Genomic DNA, 18,627 nt, shown 5'->3' with positions numbered 1-18,627 from the left:
GTTTGGCTCTCACTCCGGTTCCCTCTCTCTCCCTCTCAGCCTCATTCCTAATCTCACGCCGGAAAAGCGCGAGCTGTTTATTTGCGAAGGGCTGAAGCCGTTCCATTAAGTAGCCCCACCAGGTGCTTTATCCTTAAAAGGGATTTGTTTTCTAAAATAAACGGAGAAAGCAACGGACTGCCAAAGTGATATTTACCATGACGTGACGTGATTGCAACAAAAGTCAAAACTATCCAAACAAGAAACACTGCGCCTTGTAGGAAACTTTTCTTGTTTCTTTTCTTTTCTTATTTAGAGACCTTCTCTAGCCTAGTCTGGAAACCAGAAACAAGTGTGTCATAATATATAAATGTCCAATATTGTTTTAGGGAGAGGAGGGCAATATATATTTGACATCCCACCAGTTATAGTACGGTATATTGCTTTGCAATGAAGGCAGTGGGACAGATGGCGGCCTAGGTTACCACAAAAAGAAAAGAAAAAAGAAAAACCTCTGTATAGTCCTTTTGCGCCGAAGACAACAAATCAAGCCGCGTTATTAGTTCCATTTCATTCTTTCCCTGAAGCGGAGACAAAAAACACACTTTCTTTCCCTCACTTGTGTGATTGTCTTTTCATCTCGCCCGAGACGACTCATCTGCGGATTGGAATTTGCTTACTTCCCGTAGCCTCGGTCAATCTCACACGAGGGCCGTGTCCCGTTAGCGGCCTGCACCTGGTTGCAGGAGGACGCTATCAAAGCTCCTTCACTCTCCTGGCGGGGAACACGGGAGTTCACGCGTCCGCCGATGAGACTCGGTCCAAAAAAAAAAAAGGATGTTTGACCGCTCAATGTTTGACCGCTGATAGAAAAATAGATTGAAACTCGCCAAACCCGGCGGTTGTTGTTCCTCAGAACTACATTTGAAGTCTCTTCCGGATAGCACATCTGCGATAGCGTTAGCGGGCAGGAATTCTGTTTTTATTCACCGACTCCGCGCCCTCCCGGAAAGGCAATTCACATGAAAAGTTGTTGAAAGGCAAGAGAAGAAAAAACAAAAAACACAGGAATGTTGCTCCGTTGTGTGACATACCGCACTCGGACATGAGGCTTGCATGTTGAGCGGGACGATACAGAGGGGCGGGGCCAGCGTGTGCTCTGATAGACGCTGATGCGGCCGTAGGAGAGCAGAGCATCAGATAGGGAGAGCAGGCGGCGGCCCGGGGATGAGACTAGATTACGGTACTCGGGTGCATTAAAAAGCAAAAAAAATATAAAAATAAAAACAGAGGCGTTTCACTTTTCTTGCAGGAAATCTCCCCCATGTGGCAAATTTTGCCGCGGCGAGTTGTTTATTATGTCCCGAGCTCGGCGTACGCGCTTAAAGGGGCTCTTAAGAATCAAAGTGTTATAAATGCACGGAAACACAGCCAGCTGTAAATGCCACAGAATTAGAAGCTTACCAAGCCTAATAATAATACAAGGCAATGTTCAGCTTGATGCTGATATAAAGAAATGACTTCTTTTTTTCTCCCCCCTTTCTTTTTTAGAAAGTAAGCACTAAATGCAGTCAAGGGAACTATTACATCGCAGCATAAATCTGCGCGCGACCTTTCCGCGGGTCCAACTCGTGAATCCGCTTGCTTATTCTCAACACTTCCATTAAAAAAAGGTGGATTAAATAACGCAACCTCAACAAGTTAGAAACTGAGGCAATTTAAAAGCGAGGCATTTAACAGGAGTGATCGCGTGATGCCTTTCTTCTCCCCCTTACACGGATTCATGAAATTCAAATGAAGTCCAGCATGAGACCAGAACATTCTGCAGCCCATCTGAGGAGGCCTTTTCAGGGAAGTTGGATGTCATCGGGTCTGAATACATTGGCCGGAGAGAAGCGGGCATCAGAGGCCTCGCTATCGATACAGATCTATAAGTCTATACGATGAGAATGTGGAAAATCCGGATGTGGAAATCAAATAGGCTTTTCTTGCATATCAATTAGCGATAAATATCTTCTTTTTTTTTTTTTAAATTAAGTATAGCTGCTTGAACTGTACACAAACATGAGCAGCGTACTTTCTCACACACACCCACACACACACACACACACACATACATACATTAGAGTCGGGTTTGCACTTTCAAACAGCTAAAACACAGTAATCCCATAAGCTGCTACAAGGATTTCTGCATTAGCGATGCAATCAAAATCACATTGGAAAGTTGTGTCAATCATTGAGGCCGACTTTGCCACATTAGTCCGCCACAATGAATCCGAGCGGAGGACTTTCCAGGGCTGATCTCACATCTGGAGCTGAAAGGGGGCGTGGGGGGTGGGGGGCTGTTGCAGAGCAAAGGGAACCCGACTATGCGGAGAACGCACTCCAGAAAAAACAGCAGCAACAGGAATCCTGTTCAATCCACAAGTCTGTTTTCCAAATGTGTGTGTGTGTGTGTGTGTGTGTGTGTGTGGTCTGAATCAAATTTAAAAAAATAGTGTTTAGTGTTGAGCACGTCGCGGCGATGAGGGCCTCCTCTTGAAACGAAGAGGGAACTAATCCGGCTGCAGCCGTTGCCGACTGTAACGACGACAGTTACTACCGCTTTGGCTTTTCCCCAAATCTGGGAAGTGCCATCGCGCCTTCTATCCCGGATACATTTTTGATTTATTTCACATTGTTTTATTGCACTGTTTTTCAATGCTAAACTGTTTTTTGTTTTTTATTACAATGCTGTTTGAAGACGACGACACTTTTTCATTTTCATAACAATATCATGAGTTCATGGAAATAAGAATACGGAAAATTACTGGAAAAATATTTCCACAAGGAAAACAACAAGACTACGCAGTGTAATCCATTTAAATCTTCCCCTTCACGGGGCAGGATAATAATCATATAATTAACTCAATCACGATAGTCGAACTGGAGCCGCCTCGTTGTTCTGCGACGGCCTCAAACAAAACAAAGCGCGCGGCCGTCGTTCGCCGCGTTACGCACGCCGGAGCCAGTCGCAACGTGTCGACGGGAGGGAGCGAGAGAGGGACGGGAAAGGCCGCTCTCCTCTGAAGCCCTGAGCTCCTGGAGTGCGAACAACACAAACACACACACACACACACACACAGTCCTACTCTGCCTCACCAGCCAAAGGCTCACATCCTGCGGGCCTCAGAAACCTGCTCAGATGGGGAGACGGTTGAGAGGAGCAAACAGCAGATATCCACGTGAACGCTAACTAGACCTTCCCTCCTCTTGTCCACATGTACGAACACCACATTGAGCAACCTCCTTTCCTACCAGCTCGTAAACAGCGCAACTTGAATTCAAACTACTTGCACAACCAACTCCACCGTGACCTTCAAGAGGGGGGGGGGGGAAAGAGGGCTGTCAATTTTTAATCGCTCACTATGCTAGTCTCCAATCAGCAGCTGTCAGTGCACCTGTCCGACCCCCCCCCCCCTCCCTCGTAGCCCGCACGTACACACTGTAAAAACTACAGTACACAAACAAGACCGCATTGAGTTAATTATTAAGCCAATTCTATACACGACTCATTCGCACACGCAGGGACCGGAGTCGTGTGTGTGAGCGCATGTGTGTGTGTGTGTGTGTGTGTGTGCGTGTGTGCGTGTGTGTGTGTTTACCTTCTTGCTTTTATTTAAAGCAATCTTCAGTTCCAGCGGTGGTGCAACAGCCTCCTCGCCCTGGGGACACAAGACAAGAGAATTACTCAGAACTGTGAACAGGCGCCCAGGAGCCAACGAGGTACATGGGTGTAAACCGAGTCGTCCCCACCAAGTTCCCGCGCCGATTTCGATTGGTCTGCTGAATGTGCGTTTCTGGTTAAAGTTAAAACGGTTAAATCAATTCCCCTGCATTCCTGTTGCCGTTTGCTTCCCCCGTCCCTTCGGCATTTACCGGGGCGGGCGGGTGGGCAGGCGGCCTCGCGCGTACTGTCCCGCGGCCGGCCTTTTGTCCCGCGTCAGAGTCGCGTCCTCGCAGTTCTGTCCGCCCGTTAACTACAACCGCTCCCTGCCGACGATAACGCGTGTGAGCGGGCGCTTTATTTGCAAGACAAAAACTTGACAGTGGGTGGCGAGCACAGTGTACCTGTAGCTGCTCTGCCCTGACTCAAACCCCCCCCCCCCCCCCAACCCTGATCTGCATGCCGAACCGAGCACTCAACCCAGGCGAGGAAATATGGGGAAAAAAAGAAAAGAAGGAAACTAAATCTTATTTTTATGGTAAACTGAGAAGTGACTTTGGGGCAATATCTCAGGTGCATTTGAATAAAAGCATTAAAGCATATCCAAATATGAAAGAAAAAAGAGAAGAACAAAAAAAGAAGCTCCCAAACTCCCACTGTTCTTTCTTGCCGTTTACATTTGGCAGTCAACACTGTGGCCAGGCATGTGTTTATCTAAAGCTGACTGAGAGAAGATAAAACACAAACACACACACACACATACACATACACACACATACACATACACATACACACACACACAGGTCCAACTTGCCCAGTTTCAGCATTAATTATGTGTTAAATGCCCTTGTTGAAAACGCGAGTCAACATGCAGCTCGCTCTGAACTCTACAGAGGGTTGAACAATCATCCAAAATGGACCATTCCCACACAACTGCCCTATTATTGTGATTCATTACACTTCAATTAACATATCATCAATGGCACCGTAAATCAATGGCGAGTGGTGACAAGTGACAGATATTTTCAGTTTCAAAACTACTAAACATCATTAATTCCCATCACCTGAAAGAGCCCCGGGAGCTAAATGAGTTTACCCAACGCATAACATCCATTTAGGTAAATGTTCCATCATTTTAACGACGGAAAATTTGTATCGGGGAGAAGAAGAAGAAGAAAACAAATGCAACAACGGGATCCTGATAGCAGCTGTACGCCTTTTTCTCCTTGTAACCTAATGCCCATCTTGTGATGCCTCAACAGATAATTGTCTCCATTTCAAACAGCACAAAGCTGTAATGTTTTGCCATTTAGAGCAGTGGGGGTGCGGGAAACGTAGGGTGAGGATAAACACGTGCATGCTGCGTCGCCTGGGCTGGGGAAACCGAGCCCATCACACACTCCCACGTCGAGATTTTAGGGAATGGAACAATTCCCGGTTGAGATAATTACCCGCCCAGGTGGGTTATGTGCACGCTCAGTTCAGAGGCTCGGGCTGCGAGTGTGAATCAAAATGCAACAATTTCAGGAGACAAACGGGAGCTGTGGAGCATTTTGCCAGGGTTTCGTCTTGAAAGGGTGTGTGTGTGTGTGTGTGTGTGTGTGTGTGTGTGTGTGTGTGTGTGTGTGTGTGTGCGTGCGTGCGTGCGTGTCCGATCTCTGCGCAAATACCACATGCTACATTGTGATCGTGAGGAGGGGGAGAAAGAAAAACAACGACAAAAAAACATGAAAACACTGTATTTTCAGATGAAATGGACACTCATTTTTTTTGGGCTATGGTAATGAACTGCGCTGGTTACATCTGAGCTCGAACAAAGACTTGTTTTATCCTGCCCAAAAACCTGTGAAGTGGACTTCACTTCCCTATTAGCGAGAGTGGTGGTGGTGGTGAGTGGGTGGTGGGGACGGGGGGTGGGGAAGGGGGGGGTGGGGGTGGGTCAAGGCTTCACAATATGCTCTTTAGTCCTACGTATGTTATCGGTGCCTTTAGCTTTGTTGTAAGATTGCATGTTCAAAATATGAATTAATACCCCCTCCACTGAAACGCAGCCCGATCCCAACAAAAGGCCGACGCATTCACGGCGGACGGCTCTTCAGCCCCTCTAATGGACGGGCTCTCCTCTCTTTTCGCACGGCGCCGACCCAAAAAAAAAAAAAAAAAAAAGAGAACGATGAGGACCCATGAATATTTACCACTAAGTAAAGTTATTCCATTAATTACTCCCGAGCGCGCTTAGCGCTGCATCCGCGGCTACTTCTGTGGCGGCTCGTTAATGAACCTTCACACGTCATTACCATATTAATTAATGCTCAACTCAATGGCTGTCAATAGGAGGCGGCCGGAGTTGTCTCTCGCTTTTCTTTTTCCGTCCCCCTGTCCGGGGGTTGTTTTTTTCAGCACCTGGGTGAAAAAAAATAAAAAATGTCCGTGTCCATTTGTCATGTTTGAACAAAGCAAAACAAGGCTGTTGAATCCGTATTACGGGCATTGTGTGGCTAAGAAGAGGGCGTAGGAGTAGTTTGAGCTGTGTACAGTCAGTGATATCCACTGTGTGTACAGGGTCATTGCTGTTTGTGTTAAGGGTGTGTGTGCGGGAGGCTTTCCAAGTCGCTGTCTGCACTCTGAAACGCAGGGAAAATCTAAAGGGTGAGTCACTTCTCAAAAAACGCAGCTGCTCACTGTATGGTCCGATCTGCTTTAAAAGAAAGCGAGAGAGAGAAAGAGAAAAAAAGGCTGACTGTACACTATTTCCGCCCTCTTTTTCTTCTTCTGGGCTTTTTTATTAAGAAGGACCGATTAAATGAAAAAAAACATGGCTCGGTCTTGTAAAGAGAAAACAAACCAAAAAAAAGTCTGCATTTTGATAAAGTTGCAGTTTTTTTTTATCCGTTTGATGTGATTGGCAGGATCCTGGCGTTGTATTGCAACAACACTTCATCCTTTAGTTTATCATAAACCCACACAGACTGTAAACAACAGCACTTTCTGACATGCAAACAGACTCGTAACCCACCAATTAAACCCAACTTCAATCCACACCGCCCTTATTCTGGGTGCCTTTTCTCACATTCTTTTTTTTTTTCTGAGCTTAAAAAAAAGCAACAGTGCAGTCTGGTGAATGTCAGGCCTGTCTGATCCCCCACCCCCCCCCCTCTCTTGATTTTGGACCTGAACCTCACGTTTTGCTGAGCTAAGAACAAAGTAGCAGAGTGCAGACAGGAAGTGGAATTTCACTCCCAACCCAAAATAAACAGGGCCTCACACATTTCTTTACACTATTCAAATGAGCTCATTGGCTACGAGAAAAGCCCCATCATGTGGATATGACGTGCACACTGTACTCCGGGCCTTAAGGGAATTATTATCATATCGACCACCAAGAAAACTGCACTTATTGTGTCTGCTGGGAAGTCACCGCTGGATCCTCACACAAGAAGAAGAAGAAGAAGAAGAAAAATTGTGAGCGAAAAACGCGGTGAGCATCACTCTGCCTGTCAAGTAGGAGGACCGTCAATTCTACCCCGCCGTATCAGGTTTCCACTCTCGTCCCGGGTCCCGGCTCCTCTCAGGCCAAGCACGGATCCTGAGCGCTATTAATATCAATAAGCTGCAGATTCCATTTCCCCAGACAAAGACAAAAGGGAGAACAAGAGGCGATGAGCGGAGGGAGGAACTAATACCCTCGCGCATCACCGTGGGGTTACCACTTACTATCACCTCCAACCCTGCTGCACTGGGGATGGGGAGGGGGGATGGAACATTTTGCACTCGTATGCAGGATACCCATGCACACACACACACACAACGTGTATATATATATATATATATACAGTATATATATATATGTCTGACACCTCTTTGGAAAGAGCACATTCACAGCAAAGGGTATAGGGAGAACTCAAACATGTCTTCAGTACGGTATAATACACCCATCAATAAAAGTGTCCACAACTAAATGAATTTCCTCGATAATTTATTTGACAAAATCTGAGAACGAAAAATGGAATCGATACATCCGAGTGCCCGCAAGTGTCACTGTCACGCTCCCATATTCCCATAACTCTCCTGCCTCCACTCCGCTCTGCTCCTTGTGACCAGCCAGAAGGTTCAGTCGAAAGGTGTTTGTCACGTGACTCTTCAGTCCTTCATGGTTTTCCCAGACGTCGATGTTCTTGTTGTTTTTTTACACGTAGAATTAAGCGATTTGAATAAAATAGCACTGTTTTCAGCTTTGGATCTGTTTGTTTTTCCCGACAGGGAGCATTCACGCGGGACTTGTTCAAGGACCATCGGAAAGTTGAAAAATGTGACAATAAGTTTTTTTTTAAGTTTCGGGTCTGTGAGAAAGACTTTTTGGGAAAAAAGTGTAAACGTAATACGGCGTCAAACAACGATTCTCTATGTAAAGATATGGAGGAGTCATCTGAGCTTCTACTTGCTCTGTTGACATTGTTCAAGCATGTGAGCGGGTCTGACCGGCGAGCTAACGGCGCGCTAACGGCGAGCTAACGGACGCCATCCGCACTCATACACCAGCTGCAGCCGGTAGTGTCGTTCCGTGGCTGAAGTGCAGCGCCCATCCTCCCGCTCCCCCCTCAGTTTAAAAGACATCGGCACTGTTGCCGTTGTTGGCGCCGTTAGCCGCGCGCTACCGACTCTCCCGTTGCCGCGCTGAGAGCCTTTGTTGAGGCACTAGATATGCTCTGAATTTTGAATTGGCACGTTCTCTGTTACGGTCTTCGTTGTTGCTCATATGGAAGTGTATTCTATCATTCAGGCACTTTTTTATTGAACAAGCGCTATAGAACGCCGGGACGCACAACTAAAGGCTGCAACTAACAAGCATCGGCAACAAATCTGTCAGTTATTTTCTTGACTAATCAATTGACGAAAAATAAAGAAAAACATATGAAAACGGCCATCCCAATTTCCCCCAAACCCAAGATTTCACATTTCAAAACACCAAAATGTTTAGTTTACTATTATTAAAAAAAAGTGTTAAGTCGCAGATTTTAAACATATAAAACATTTGAATAATTAAAAGACGAACGATAACAGATTGACCACTTCAGCTCTGTACACAACTTGACTGATACTTCACTAAATTGCGATACTACACTACATTGTATGGCGTTGAAATACTTGCAGTAGTAGGTGTCCGTCACCTACAGAACACACCTCCAAACACATGCACACGCATGCACCCACTGGCATCCCATGACAGGCAAGAGAGGAGGAAGAGGAGGAGGAGAAAAATAAAGAGAGAGAACAGGGAACGGCAATGGAAATCTTTACAGACTTACCCGTGATCAGTCAAACAGGCTTTCATCATGTTCATAAAACTGTATATTGATGCAGATTCCCTCCGAGCACTGAGTGTTTTAAAATCCACTTCTGAAGAGGAGCAGAAAGCTGCCAGTGGAAGTAGCCGCTATGGAGTAGTTGAAGTAGCGCGCGGTAGTTGAGTGTGTTTGTGTGTGTGTGTGTGTGTGTGTGTGAGAGAGAGCGAGAGAGAGAGAGAAAGAGAGAGAGCCCAGGCTGCAGTTGTCGAGAGGGACTGGAGGTATGTGGTCTAAACACAACAAAAGCTGGTGCCTTGCTCTGGATTAAATATGCAGGAGGAGGCCCCCTTCACATAAACACAAACACTCAGCAAATGAAGAACTGGCACAGAGCAGATGCCTGCTGAGAGCCCTACCTGTCCTGGCCTCTTTTAATTAGACGAGAGCGGGCAGAACAAATGAACATCAACACGGTCACACGAGGCAGAACAAAAAGGGGAAGGGAGACGAAAAGAGAAGAAAATAAGACGCATCCTCAAAAGGGAGTTCATGGAGAAGCTGTGGAAGGGCGAGCGTAAAGAAGATATTAGATCATTTGGGGCTTTTTTTCCCCTTCTGTTCTACATTCAAACAAACTTTGCAAACTACTTTGCTTATAATTTATGGATAAAACTCAGTGAAATCCAACTGTCTGGCATGAATGAAAATGCACAGGAACGTGACCAGAGCATGAAGACCTCAACATGAAACTGTGTAATTACAACAACTAAAAAAAACTAATTACATTTTTTAAATATCACTTTTAATTAATTGAAGTAGGCCATTTCTTTTTTTCTTTTTTTTGGTTAAAGGTTTTTTTTTTTTTATTATTAAAAACTACGTCCTGGATTAAAAAGAATGCACCTTGTGATCCTTTAATTCATCTTTACATATATGCTTCTCCTCTACCCGCCTCCTGGTGGAAATTGGGAAGAAAAAAATAAAGCTAATCAGCAGAAGAAGAAAAAAGAAAAAGAAAAAGATTTATACCAAGGTCCCTTCAATGTCTTCCTTTCTAAAGCGTCTCAATTACGTCCCCAATTTCCTCCCTCCCACTTGTTCTCTTCATCTATCTGTCTCACCCTCTGTTTTATTCTTTTTTTTATTCGTTTCGCTCATCGGGGACAGGATTGCAGAAGTGTTTGTTGTTGGGGGAAACTCCTGGGAGAAAACTGCCAGACCAGTCAGAGTAAAAACTAAAATAAGAAGAAAAAAAAACACCAGACTGAGAGCTGAGCCCCTCCACGAAATCTGGCGTCAGATGCTGAGTGACACATACTGACGCGACCAGTAAAAAAAAGTCACTTTTGTGTGAAACCCTCTCTAATGGATCAGGGGGACTGGGGTGAGGGGTAAAGGGTCGCTGCAAAGGGGAGGAATTGAGGGGTGAAAGGGAGTCAGAGAGAGAGAGAGAGAGAGAGAGCAGAAAATGAGACCTCTGGAAAATAAACAGGGTGTAAGGTTTCAAAGGCGAGGGGGACACAGGCATTCCATTGTCCAAGCCAATTATCAGTGGAAAATAATAACAACAGATGGATCCAGAGCGGCCAACTTGTGCCGGAGCGCCCCGGCGCTGGAGATGATGAAATGTGAGAGTGCTGTTGGAGGGCTGTGTGTGTGTGTGTGTTTGTGCAGACACACACACACACACACACGCACGCACCAGATGTGAACTTCCATAAGGAAAGTTTAAATATGTGCTCTCTCAGGCCGCCGCTGTGGCTCGGCCCACACCTGCGCGAGGTGGGCGTCTCAAGCCGGAACGACGTGCGTCGCTCGTGGGACGAACTCAAGAAATCCGTGCATTCCTTCTGGGGGCCGCAACGTTGCCGTAGACGCGCAGCAATAAGAATGAAGGGGGCCGGCCCCCGGATTTTTCTTCTTCTTCTTCTTCTATTCCAATAAGTGCATATCCCAGATGACCTGGTGTGATGTTTTCATTTGATGTTTTTTTTTCCAACTCGCATATTGCCGACCTCATTGGCTTCATTCACGGATCCCTCACATCAGCCGCAGACTGACAGGCAGAGGCGGGATGGGGTGGGTGGGGGTGGGGGTGCTGCAACCTTAAAACAAAACCAATTCTCTCTGTTACTTATCAAGGGTGGGAGATGTCTGCAGATAGCAGCACAAAAGATCTGCCCTGCCCTCTTTTCACAAGAAAAAGAGAAGTTTTCGTTTCATTAACTCAAGACTAAAGCGTAATTATCTCCCCATAGACCTTAATCACCAACAGAAGTATAATAGAACAGAAAAGCAGCTTCTTCTTCATCATTAAAGTTTTTTTATATATATATATATATATATATATTGTTGTTTCTTATTTCCCTCCTACTCTAAACTTCAGATGAGTCCGTCAAATGATGCAAAAGAATCACGAGGGCACGAGTAAAATCTCTCTTTCTTTTAAATATATATATATATATCTCGTCTGCTAAACACAGATCTTGTCCGTGAAAAAAGACTAATTTTTTCCATCTGCCTGCTTGACCTGACTGACGGCCACTGAGAGGAGAGGGCAACCCGCCCGGCACACATACCGATGACTGAAGTGGCAAATGACTATGATTGAAAGAGCTTGAAATAAAATCAACGGCCAAAAACGCCGCTCTGGAATCGCATATAATCTCAATGACTAACATTGCTTTAAGGTGCTTGTGATACTTAAATGATAACAACCCCCCCCCCGCCAACCCCTTGGAGAATCACACATAAGGATTTATATGGGAGTAAAAAAATTTTTTTTTAAAAATGGAAAACTTTGCCTGGATTTAATTAGCTTATGAGAAATGATTGCTATTAGCGCATCTCGTCAAACGGGGTTGAGGCGTTTTGCTTGGGGGTGAAATAAAGAGTCATATTTTTGGCCGATGAGGAGACAAAGGGCTTTCAAAGAGGAACTGGCGAGCCATCAGCCGTTTTAGTGCACTGAGACTGAGGTCGAGTTAATTAGACTATTGTCATTTTAATCAGGACAGCTCGGCGGCCATCACTTCCTGAAAGAGCCAGTGGACTTTAAACGGCTGAGGGGATCGTGTGTGTGTGTGTGTGTGTGTGTGTGTGTGTGTGTGTGTGTGTGTGTGTGTGTGTGTGTGTGTGTGTGTGTGTGTGTGTGTGTGTGTGTGTGTGTGCGTGTGTTGGGCCCGAGGTGTCACCCAGCTATGGGTTATGGAGTATGGTCTGGCTCCTCTCACATGCTTAGAACATTAATGAGCTGGAGACGCACCAAGGAAACAAAGACGCCCGGAGGATCACCAGGGGAAACTACTCCGCTCTACTCATGTCTCTGTTCATTTGAAGAAATAATTTAAATATCAAATATTTGAAATAATTTGCTTCTCCCTGGCTATCAGATGCTGAATGGAGAGTCTTTCATGTCGTCGTTATTATGCTCTTCACTGGCATTAGCATTTAAGACATAATCAATGTGGCCATATTTTCGAAGGTGCTTGCCATTATGGTACAATAATGGTTTATTTCTTCCGGATTTCCATATTTTATGAATACAATCGGAAGTTCGTAATGACAAACCAAAGAATGGCAAATTATATAGCAAATCTTTGCTGAATATCGGTAATCTAAAAAGGGAGTTTTAATCAAATCAGACAAAACGGATTTAGTCCCGTCTCGCCTCGATTCACTTTGTTCCACCTTTCGTGGGAAAGAAATACAATTAAATAAGGTAACGCCAACACCGGCGGCATTCGAGTTGGGCCACCATCTCTGGGGGGGGGGGGGGGGGGGGGGGGGGGGGAGAAGAGCTGGACGCTCTGCCAATCAGCCGGGGTGGTGATGATGCAGCCGGCCAAACGTTAACGCCAAAAGACCTTTGTGGGTTTCCCCCCCTGGCCAGAGCTCAGGTCATCTGTGGACAAGGTGACAACGGTAACCTGACCTCGCCGCCGGCCCCGGGGAAGGACTGGCCAATGACGTCAGCCCAAAGTCGACTCAAGCGCAACATTTCGTATTCTCCGACCTCAAGGGAAGAGCCGCTGTTTGACTCCGTGCCACGTTTTTTTTTTTTAAACTGCATCTGTTTGCGATCGTTATTAATAGTTCCGTAAGTTCATCGTTTCTAACATTAGTCATTAATATTTCACAGGGAGTTAATATTAATCTGATCAGAAATTATCTCCCCTCAATAATTCAATGTACGCATTAATAATTCAATAAAAAGAATGTTCAGCATATTTGAGGTGGGAGTGGGAGAGAAAAAGAGAAACGGGAGACATTCAATAACGGAATGTGAGGCGAAGAAGCCGCATTACAGTTCGTTAGCTAAATACACCGACGTCGACGTCCGGAGCGCTCAGAGCGCTCGGCGAGCGACCGGCGAGCGGCTCGCTCCACCTTAAACCGCTCTGTAATCCGGACTTTACGCATTCAGGCGTGAGGCAGACACATGCAGACCATGAAGCCTCTGCGGCGGTATATTAAAAAAAAAAAAGCTCTGAACCTCCTGAGTTCCTCCACGAGAGATTTACAGGGATTAGATGGTGAAATAAAGGCCTAAGGCCTTCTCTCACTCTCTGAGAAGAGAGTGTGTGACGATGCATAGTGCTGTAAGGACTTATTCCATAAATGATGTCCTATATATTGGGTCGCACAGCCTTACCTACATGCAAGTGCATCTCCATGGCTATTCCCTTTTGTAATTTTCATTTTTTCCCCCCCCCCTTCTTTTATAAAAAAAAAATAAAAATGCCTGATTGAAAATCTAACCGGTTCGCATCTGCAGTTTAGTGACAGATGGGAGGAGATATTTCATGGAGATGTATAATCGAGACTGATAAACTATTAATCACGCCGCTGGACAATGACACCAGCTAAATTTAAACACAAAGTGATACGGCGTCGAGTAACAGCCTCCCTCACTCCGTAAATTATTCATCGCTGGCGGCTGTTTTTGCTCAGCATATAGAATTAAACATTTTGCAGATTCCACTCTAATTAAAGTTTGTGTTGATGGTGGCTACAGATTTTTTTTTACTGTGTCACATATGAAGAAGAGCGAGGAGAGGAAGAGGCAAATAAATGAGACCTGGCGATCTCGTGTTTCTACAGGGATGGAACCAAATATCCCCAAAAAAAATGATCCTGTGCGACCGCGATTGCAGAGATTTTGCGCAGCATTCCAACACGGACCTTTTCTTTTGGCTCAATTGCCTACGTTGCATCACTTCTGGTAAAGTTCCTTCACAGAGAGACCTGCCGGACACCAGAAAGCGGTTCCATCGCGCTTTTGATTCTCTAAAAAGCCGAAGGATCCAAATTTTGCATATGTGCCATTTGCACACACTGAGCTATTTGAATGGGGGACTCTGATTTGAGCAACTCCTGGGAGGGGATTTTCTTCTTCTTTTTTTTTAAGTTGCACCTTGTTTCTTGAGTGAAGACGGCTCATTTAGTTTACATTGTGTCGGATCCCACCGCTCTGTGTGCTACGGATGCCGATTCATGTCTCTACTTTCACATGGCCCTTGTCTAGTTCACATTCTGAGCACCTTGGAAACAAAATGCAACTTTCACTTAGATTTTTTCGAGGGAAACCCCCCGCCCCCCCAAACAAAAAAAACACTACACGTGAAAACACCCATTAACATCTGAAACTTTGTGTTCCACGCAAAGGAAATGTAGTTGTGTTTGGTGGAAGTGTTCGTTGGGCTTGCTAAGCACAAAACACGCTTTGGCTGACTGACACGTTTTTCTTATCATACCACGATTAGTCTTTGAGCACATGGGACTACAGAGTCCCACGTTCCCAAATACGAAAACTGCAATGGTCAGAACATGGCTGTATCTCAAGAAAGTATTTATTTGAGCTCCATCACAAGTTAAATATCAAAAAGATTGAATGAACACACTTTTTGAGTGTAATTGATCATGTGATCTAAGCATTTAGATCACTCTGCTCTGTTAGATACTTGCCCAGAAGGGGTTCCTACCAGTTTTAAAGACTTTAGACCAAATTAGACCAAAAAGATTTGTTTGTGGCTTTTTTTCCTCATCACACTAAATTCAGCCTTTGGGCACAAATGGTTCAAGTGAAGGAAACTTTGGGAATGGAAGTGATTGTGAAAAATATACTGTCCGTTTAAACTTGAATGTGTGCTTTGGGTGCACTTTGCCTTAAAAAAAAAGGGTTCTTCTGTACGTGCGCCACAAGCAGAAGCTCCGTCAGGTGGCCCATTATGCCTGCAAGAGGGCCACCTCGGTGGTTTTAGTCTCTCCTGTTTTTTCCCCTGTTACCGCAATGAAATAAAGATATCGAAAACAACATTTAGATGCTCCACCCCTGCTCTCTTCCTCTCTCTTCTTTCCAGTGACCCGAAATGCAGTCGGTTAGATCGACGTAAATAAATAAGCAGCAGATGATGCCCCGATGTTGATGCCGTATGTGCAACACAGACAACGGAACGCGGTAACTTTTGCTTCTATAGACTGGACATACGACGCTATCGGATGGTATTTTCCTAAGACAAAGGCTTAGTTTGTGTGCTCCATATCAGCGCTCGCCCTCCCTCTTCCCCGCATCGTCCCCGGCTCAAACAGCAGCAAACAGAGTTGCACGCAAATGCATAAAAAGCCACAGCGCATTATATTGTTTGGCGTTGCCATTTGAATATTTAAACGGTGCGTTTGAGATTGAGATATTCCACATTTCCATACACAGACGGTTAAGCTTGCCCACGTGCCTTTGCTCGACTCATTTGCATCCTTTTCTACCCGATGTTGGTTTGACACGCCGCCGCTTCCATGATTATGTGCAACAATGCACGTTACCTGTGTTTAATATTTAATAGATGACTAGTGTACGCGGCCGGTGTCGGAGCCACGGAGCCGAGTCACCCACGTCCCTGTCACTTAACCAAATTGGCGAAGCTGATAAGCCGTATTTACATAGAACCCCCCCCCCCCCCCCCCCCACACACACACACACACACACACACACACACACACACACACACACACATGCTTTAATGGAAAGTTGGGATATAACTTAGTGTGGGTCACAACTGCCCTCGGGAAAATCGCTCAATTACAGCGGCGGATATAAACACTTGTGTGGCTGTCGGAGTGGTAAACAGATGTGGGGTGACAGTCTGTAGTGTGCGATCAGTCAAGCAGCTGCTGCTGCACCTTCAGTCATTCACTTGTTCCGATGATAGAAATGCCGATTTCTGCCCCCCCCCCCCCTCCCCTGCGGACGTGCTATTTGCTTTCTGGGCAGCGGCATCGGGCCGATTAAGCTGCCGAGAATTTCATTAACATGTTCCCCCCTGTGCAAAGCCACACTTTTACCGCCGCTGTCAAACACAACAATCAGTTTGCATGAAGTGGTAAATTATGGACGGACCGAGTGTGACTTTGGTGCCCGTCTCTCTGTGCAGGCATCAGACGCAGCGTCGCTCGGGGGGGGGGGAGAAAAAAAAACATCATACAAACTTCTCTCCAAACTGAACAAGAAAAAAATAGACAAGAAAAAAGAGACAACATAAAGAGCATTCACAATGATGTCATATGATGTTATTTTGTTCCGGCGCTGTGTGCGTCTCGCTCTCACATTGAAAAGGACACCCCCTTCGGCTGTTGTCTCATTGGGATCCTACCTGTCACGCGGCTGATGTGACGCCCTTTGAGTGCAGTGTGCGCGTGTGATCAGAGGCGCGGCGGGGCACCCACATGACAAAGTGACTCGGGGTGTCACGGCGGCCTACAAACAGGCCCGTCCTCATCCAGACAGGGTGCTGGGAGCAGTCGGAGGCGCTGGCTTGTCTCATCTGCCAGCAGCGCTCACCCGCCTCATCACAGCGCCCCCGCGTCTGTTGCCGCGCGCCCGTGTGCACGCGACTCCCGTGGCCGGACGGCTGTTCTGATCCCAGCCTGCGCGACACATCTGTTGCGTGTCACGTCGCGTTGTCCGCCAGGGGCACAAGCGCGACCGGGGGCAAATGTGTCCCCCCCGCCCTTATGTCCGTGTTTACAAACAGCTCTCGCGCGTACAAACAGGTCGGTGCGGTGCGAGCCGTGTAGAAGGTCAGGGGGCCTTTGCGAGACCCGACGTGCACCTGTGCACCCCGGTGTCGCGAGCCATCGCTCCTGCCCGAGTGTATAGGCTGCAGAGTGCTCTGCATTAAAATATGCATTATCTGCTAATAAACCTCGCATGAAATCGTAAGTAAAAAGTCTGAAGTAATTTGCAGTGTTGATTGTATATAACAGGAAAGAGGGGCAAAAAAAAGGTATGGATCTCGGTCACTTTATCATCCTTTAAGTACTCTCCGTCATTGTGCTCGGCCCTTCTGAAAATCAATTATTTCCCTCCTAATTGAGAAAGTTTGCTGCAGCTGTAAATCAAATCTCCATCTGAGGTGCATTCCTCACAGTGTGCTCTTTATGGGCTTTTAAAAGTACCTCGCAAAGAGCATTTTCACAAAAAAACCAAAATCAAGGATATTCAATGCAGGACTCCCGCTGTCAGCTTAAATACACGGGCAACGACCGCGGCTAATTGGATCCATCCCATCCATCTATCTGTGAAGTACACATGCCATATCAGCGGAAATCAAACGACATTGTTTCACTCAGCGTATAAGGCGAGTCCAGCACTAAAGAGCCAGAGAGGTATTTATTAATGGGATGTTACAGTAGCTTAAGGGAGGGAGGGAGGGGGAGGGGGGCTGCATTCTCGAGTGCTTCATTTCTATGTCCTTGTCTTTCCAATCAATATTCAAAAGTGCCTCGTAATTACACGTTTAGGATTCATTTACATGCAAAGTGCCACTGTGGTCATAAATTGCAATGGAAAAAGTTCTGAGAGAATATTTATTTTATTTTCGCTTTTATCTCTCACAGATGGAGTTAATTATCTTATTTGTATTATTTCTATAAAACAATAGTATTGATAAACAAACTTATTTCATTCTGAATAAATAAAGCTTAAAAAAAAAAAAAAAAAAAATGAGAAAACATGTCTACAAGAACAATTTGCATGAGTACCAAACCCCAGGCCTGTTATGTAAATCCAATTCCTCTTAAGAGGGTGGGGGGGGGGGGAATATTCAGATCGCTCATTTACATTGTCAAATGACAAAACACTCATACTTTCCATTTACTATCAAACTGTTTTGCAGAAGCACTAACCTGGAAAGGATGAGTGCCAGTGTAACAATACTGCTGCAACGAGGTTGGAGGGGTACGCGACATGAGCGAGGACCGTGACTGCCGTTTCGACCGGCCTCGTCAGACCACAAGACAACGCGGTAAAGGTGGGGTGAGAGGGGGGGGGGGGGGGGGGGGGGGGGGGCAGGCACAGTGCTGCTATAAGGCGCTAATATATTCAAAGAGGGATCATTTACTTAAGGCTTGCATCCAAGGATCAGCCTGGCCTTCATTAGCCTCAATCTGACACGGATGTGAACAACATGTTGGCTTGCCACATGAACGCTGCCCCTCCTCCCTCACACACACACACACACACACACTGACACACACACACACACACACACACACACACACACACACACACACACACACACACACACACACACCTCCCTCCTCGGAGAGCTGCACAGCAACAAATTCCTCTGGAAATATCACAGGTTGTTAGCATTCCAG

General features: G+C 45.9%; 1 protein-coding gene across 1 annotated transcript in view; it reads right to left on the bottom strand.

The window, feature by feature from the left end:
* LOC117730285 (forkhead box protein P1-B-like) overlaps positions 1–18,627 on the bottom strand; it is a 139,196-nt gene that overhangs the window by 88,919 nt on the left and 31,650 nt on the right. Inside the window, 1 exon segment of the mRNA XM_034531851.1 lies at positions 3,624–3,683. The gene's annotated coding sequence lies outside the window, so the exon portion shown is untranslated.

This window comes from Cyclopterus lumpus, chromosome 5, assembly GCF_009769545.1.
Source record: "Cyclopterus lumpus isolate fCycLum1 chromosome 5, fCycLum1.pri, whole genome shotgun sequence".
NCBI classification, from domain to species: domain Eukaryota; kingdom Metazoa; phylum Chordata; class Actinopteri; order Perciformes; family Cyclopteridae; genus Cyclopterus; species Cyclopterus lumpus.
The sequence above is the reverse complement of the archived record's forward strand: the minus strand, read 5'-3'. Positions and strand labels throughout refer to the sequence as shown.